The sequence below is a fragment of the Nyctereutes procyonoides genome, unplaced genomic scaffold (genome assembly GCF_905146905.1).
Source record: "Nyctereutes procyonoides isolate TBG_1078 unplaced genomic scaffold, NYPRO_anot_genome, whole genome shotgun sequence".
Classification (NCBI taxonomy): Eukaryota; Metazoa; Chordata; class Mammalia; order Carnivora; family Canidae; genus Nyctereutes; species Nyctereutes procyonoides.
In genome coordinates this window covers 2,072,468-2,078,467 of record NW_026575158.1, presented here as the reverse complement: position 1 = coordinate 2,078,467, position 6,000 = coordinate 2,072,468, and the positions used below count along the sequence as shown (strand labels likewise).

Below are 6,000 nucleotides of genomic sequence, written 5' to 3'. Positions count from 1 at the left end.
AATACAGTATATTTCAAACTAAAGGCAACTCTAACCATGGGCATAGAAAAAGAAGTGTTCATTTGAATGTGAATCTTTATACTTATGATAACTATGCATTAAATATACATTGGTTGCTTTGCTTGAGAAAAAGATGGAAATATATGCCTCTGTATCACAAATCTTACAATAGAGTTCTTACAAAGAATGGAAAAGAGTAACAGAAAATCAAGAATTTTAAGAAATAGAGTTCAGGGCAATGAAGAGATAGCATAGAGAATGTAGATGAAAACATAGCATTGAGGATGTATAGATGAAAAATAACCACCTCTATCATGAGTCTCCTGATGATAACCAGCATTGCTTTATTTTTTTTAAAGACTTTATTTATTTATTCATGAGAGACACACAGAGAGAGAGAGAGAGGCAGAGACAAGGCAGAGAGAGAAGCAGGCTCCATGGAGGGAGCCTGACATGAGACTCGATCCCAGAACTCCAGGATCACACGCAGAGCCGAAAGCAGACCCTGAACTGCTGAGCTACCCAGGCATCCCTACAGCATTGCTTTAAAGTGAAAACTATGTGTCACTCATATGTGTTTTCTGTAACTGAATAATCATCACAAACACTCTGTGTGATAGGAACTTTTATTGTCATCACCTCTATGGGAGAGAAAATGTGAAGGTCTTGCCCAACATCATATAAAAGTAAGTTGTGAAGATGGGATATGAATCTTGACATTACAGATCCAAAATCCATATAGGCCTTCTCTTCTTACATCTCCCTACTCTTAAGCTACTTGTGCAATGAGTGAGGGGCTCTCTCAAAGGCCTCTCAGAACAACATACTCTAAACATCCCGAATCTAGCTGAGACCATGGATTGGAGAATGGGGGAGGGAATTCTGCACCAGTGGTGAGAGTCAGAAGGCTCTTCTGATGAATGATGTGTATCTCTTCTGGGCATCAGGATCCAGTTGGGAGGTATGGATTTAATCTGCTACTATAGTCAAGTGAAAAAAGTATTAATGATTTGCTATGAGGACAGTATAGAGGATTATAGTTCTAAACTGACATGATCAAGTAGGTAGATATTATCTAAGGCGAATATGTATCCAAAATGGAAAGAAAGCATAGCCCTTCCCTACAGTCTTTTCACTATGTACTAACCATTTACACTTGTATGGAACAAGTACAATGTTAGAAGAGGTCAAGGATGCATCTCTAGAGATTTTGAAGGCAAACAAGGAAATAAACTCCTTAAATTCTGGAATGAATTTGTAATGTTATAAGAACTGATTTCTGTATAATGTTTTATACAGATTTTATTTATTTATTCATGAGAGACACAGAGAGAGACGGGCAGAGACACAGGCAGAAGGAGAAGCAGGCTCCATGAAGGGAGCCCGATGTCGATCCTGGGACTCTGGGGTCACGCTCAGGGCCAAAGGCAGGCGCTATACCACTGAGCCACCCAGGCATCCCTCTGTTTAATGGTTTATAAAAATAGATTCATGACTAGCAAAAAAAGCACATCTTCATGAATATGACTGTTTTTTGTGCTTGGTAGCAAATCATTAAAACAATAAAGTAGACTTATTCATTATTTATTCCCAGGGTTAAGTACAATGCATGATATAAAGTACATATTCTAGTCTGTATGGCTTAGAAACTCATGGAAATAGAGAGTAAAATGGTGGTAGCCAGGGACTAGTGGGGAAAGATAGGAAGATGTTGGTCAAAGGGTACAGATATCCACTTAGAATATGAATAAATTCTGGGCATCTAATGTATACTATAGTAACTATAGTTAACAATATTATATATTTCAAAGTCGCTAAGAGAGTAGATCTTAAATGTCCTCACCACACACACATACAAAAATGGTAATTATATAAGGTGATAGAGGTATTAACTAACCTTATTGTGGTAATCATTTAGCAATATATATATATGTATCAAATCATCATGATAAATATATATATATATATATATACTCTAACTTTATTCAAATTAAAATGTTATATACTCTAAATTTATTTAAATTAAAATGTTAATTATATTTCAATAAATCTAGAAAAAATAAAGTAGGAAAAATATAAATCTGGTTTAAATAATTAACAGAGTAAGAGATGAAAAAATAATGTAATATACAGTTTAAAGCCAGGAATTCTTGGAGAGCAGCTTTAAAACAAAACAAACCACAAAGAAAATTCATCTTTTTAGAAGAGTAGAGGTGAGTCATATTTCCTTCATATTAAATAGAGAAAATATTTGATTAATATATATGTTATAATCCATACTAGGTTATGAAATCCATCGGCTAAATTGAATATATCTTATAAGACTACTGAAGCTGTGGAGAGAGTTGGGGAAGAAAGAAATGCATGAAAGATATGTAACAGAAAGAGAAGTAAAGAAATCTATATAGAAGAGGATTTGGTAGACTGAATATTATTGCTGGCAGGCCTGCTGTAAATTCCTGCATGAGTTTGTCAGAAATGCAGAATCCCAGGCACCAATTTAGACCTACTGAATCAGGAACCTCACTTCAGCAAGATTCCAGAGTGATTTATATGCCCATTTACTTTTGATAAGCACTGAGCTAAAGACATCAAGCCTTTCCTCAAAGGATCCTGTAAGAATCCTATAGCCATTGCTTAACTCCCAACTGAGGAAGCAAAAGTACAACCCTGTTTATTTATCTTACTAAGTCACATTAATCCAGAGAGGAGAATGACAAAATGTCTAAATCTAATTTACCCTGGGTTATTGGCTTTTAATGGCTAAGTGGAAAAATCAAATAAATTTGAGGGACTTGAAAAAATTTCTCTGTAATCAGTATCCCACATGGCTGTAGTTGTGTCAGACTACAGAGTTTTTCAGACTCCAAAGATTGAGTTGTGGATTTTGATCAATTTCTGGGTTAGGGCTGTGTAGTTAATGCATCTGGTGAAGCAATCTGAAAGGCCTTTCTTTATTAGGAAAAGTTACCTGCATAAAAAGCTAGAGAGAGGTTTCAAGGTGTTATTTGCAATGGGCAAAGAACAAGGATTGTGGCCTGTTGCTTTTTGCCTGAAGACAGAAGTTGCTAGGAGGGAAATTTCCCAGCTATAAGTGAATGCCTCCATAATATCCTTCAAGTCATTTAGTTTTCAAAATTTGTGACAGATCTTATTTCTTTTTATTATGCTTATGAATCACATCACTGTTAATGAAGATTATTTTGAATATTGAAAGGACAGTCTTATGTTTCTTGAAGAACAGCTAAAATTTATTTTTCATTCCACTTAGAAATAAAGTGATTGACTTTTAATTTATCCTTTGTTAAAGTGTCAAATATATAAACTAAATAGATTTCCTTTTTCCCCAAGGCTTGCTTAAGTCAAGGTCAAAAAAAAAAAAAAAAAGTAAGGAAAAAGCTATATTCATCTCCTCCTTTTGATCTGGTGAAAGTCCCAAAATGGAATTAATATTGATTTATACTAAGAAAGGACAGATGTTTTAGGTGGGTATATATGTTTATAATAAGCCTGTTATTGATGGGTGGTAAATACAGGCACATCACTAGAACATGGAATTATGATTCAGTCACAAAAAGAAGAAAGCAGAAATGTAATTTGTAAGGCTCCAGGCTATTGCTAAATCAAATTGTTTTCCTCAAGAAAAATTCAGACAACATAAACAATCAGTATGACTACTGGAATCACATATATGACATTGTATGTGGACAATCTAGGCATTGTCCTCATCTATAGCCAACTATGGTAGGCAGAGTACTGGTCCCTTGGGATGTCTGTGTCCTAATCCTTGGAAGCTGTAAAATGTTAAGTTACATGGCAAAGGGTAACTAAGGTTGCAGCTGGAATGAAGATTGCTAATAAATTGACACTAAATAGAGAGATTATCCTACATTACATGGATGGGAATAATAAAATCAGGATGATACTTAAATGGGAGGCAAAAGTGAAAGCCAGAGAGACAGTAGCATGGAGGGGATTAAGCTGACATGCTGGCTTTGAGGATGAAGGAAGAGAGCCATGAACCAAGGAATGTGGGCATCCATAGAAGCTGGAAAAAGGAAGAGAATGGATCCCCTCATCGAGCCTCTAGAAAGGAACACTCTGATAATACTTAGATCTTAGCCCCGTGAAATCTGTGTTGAGCTTGTGATATTCAAAAATAGAAGATTAAAAAGAATGTGTTTAAGCTGCTAAAAGTATGATATTGTCACAGCAACAATATAAAATGAATACACCCTCTTACCATGGCGTCTACTTCCACACTGCAACTACAAAATAATAATAGCTACCATGTAGTATATATTGAGCACATTCACTGTGTGTAGAACCTAAAATTCATCATTTTAGTTCTCACAAATCTCTCCAAAAAATGCCTAATTTTATGAATGAAGAAATTAAGCCTATGTAAATTAAATTGCCACCGAGTAACAGTTGAGCAAAGATTTTAAACATTATATTTCTAACTTCTTTCAAAGTCTGAAAACTTCCCACTACATTCACTCTCTTAATCTTACTTTAGTTGAATTACTCAGACAACTGTGTGAATCATCACTAGATAAGAACTAAAATCAGGAACTATGTAACTATATGTTATTAACTAGAAACAATCCATAAGTTCCATTAATCAATGTTTATTTTTATAGGATACAGTGACAAAAATCTGTGTAGATTGAAATCGAACAAACGTGTAACTGTTCTTTCAAGGCTTACTTAGGCTTTAGATTCACAAATTATTATTCGTGTTGAACCAGAATAATTATTTCAAGTTTTTAACAAATGACCAGAAAGGTCATATTTATGGCCCAAATGCTATTTTACAATGTCACATGTTCTTTTACGAGAAAGAGAAATATTCTTTCCTAGCTGATATAGTATGAATATATCTCCTCGGGAGACAAGTACTACTATGATTACATTAGAATAATAATAATCCACTATTTTCTTTTTTTGTCAACAAGGTATCTCTCATGTATTATTTTATCTGCAATACTCCAGAAGTATTTCCTAGTACTCTTCTGTCTTCTGCCCTGATGCAAAGCTTGCTTTATAATCTGTGATGCTGCTCTGTATTTTCCTTTTACACTTTCTTGTTCCTTTGCTGGGGCTGAGGTAGGGATCCGGCCAAGGGAGAGATACTAGTGCAGTCTTTATTTTTGCTGAAAGCAGTACAGATAGCTACGATTAAAAGTCAGGCACTCATGTTTCCAACAACATCACTGTTTTCCGACAGCTGACTCAAATAGCTCAGCAGGCACTTTCAGTGCCATCTTGCCAGGTATGCGATTTTCACTCGATATGTAATTCAGATCTTGGCCTCTCACTTCCTTAGCTGTCAAAATGCAGGCCGCCGAGCACAGCAGATTGTTCAGATCCTGGAGGGAAAGGACTGCCGCCCATTCTCCAACAGACCATTAAAGCGAGTCCCATCTGGTAGACTCTGTAGCTTTCTATGTTCCTGTATGAAGCAGGATAGGAGGACATTAGAGTGGTGGCAAAACTAACGAGGCTTTAGTGAGGAGAAAAAGCTTTTGATGATAATTCAGAACTAACTAGAAATGTTTACTTCTGCCCCATACATAAATTTTAGAATGAATTGAAATTTAAATTAAAACAAATTCTTATTATTGAACACATGCACTTAAAGAATATGTTTATGGTGACTAAATCTATTCTACTAGTGTTTAGGCCAAAAGAAACATGTATTATACGTTATTTTTTTAAATATCTTTGATTCAAAGTCTCTGTTTTTACTTGACTCTAGAAGATTAAAATTTATTATTCAAATGCAAATGTTTTATAACTGGTATATATTTAGAAATAGAAATAATTTTTTTAAGTCTGGTTTTGAGACTCGGGGAAGGGCTGACATTTTTTAGCATTAATATGGAGTCCAAGAGACTCTTTCTTCCATGTAAAGACAAAAGTGATTATTATGTTTCATGATGTGTCTATACCAATATGAGAATATCCAAATCCTTCTTTTCACATGAACTTAGCTAT

At 34.9% G+C, this 6,000-nt stretch overlaps 1 long non-coding RNA gene across 1 annotated transcript in view; it reads right to left on the bottom strand.

The window, feature by feature from the left end:
* Positions 1-5,121: 5,121 nt before the first annotated feature.
* The window catches only part of LOC129502332 (uncharacterized), a 219,717-nt gene continuing 218,838 nt past the window's right edge, over positions 5,122-6,000 (bottom strand). The window contains exon 3 of the long non-coding RNA XR_008662944.1: positions 5,122-5,455. This is a non-coding gene — a long non-coding RNA (uncharacterized LOC129502332). The remainder of the gene's footprint in view (positions 5,456-6,000) is intronic.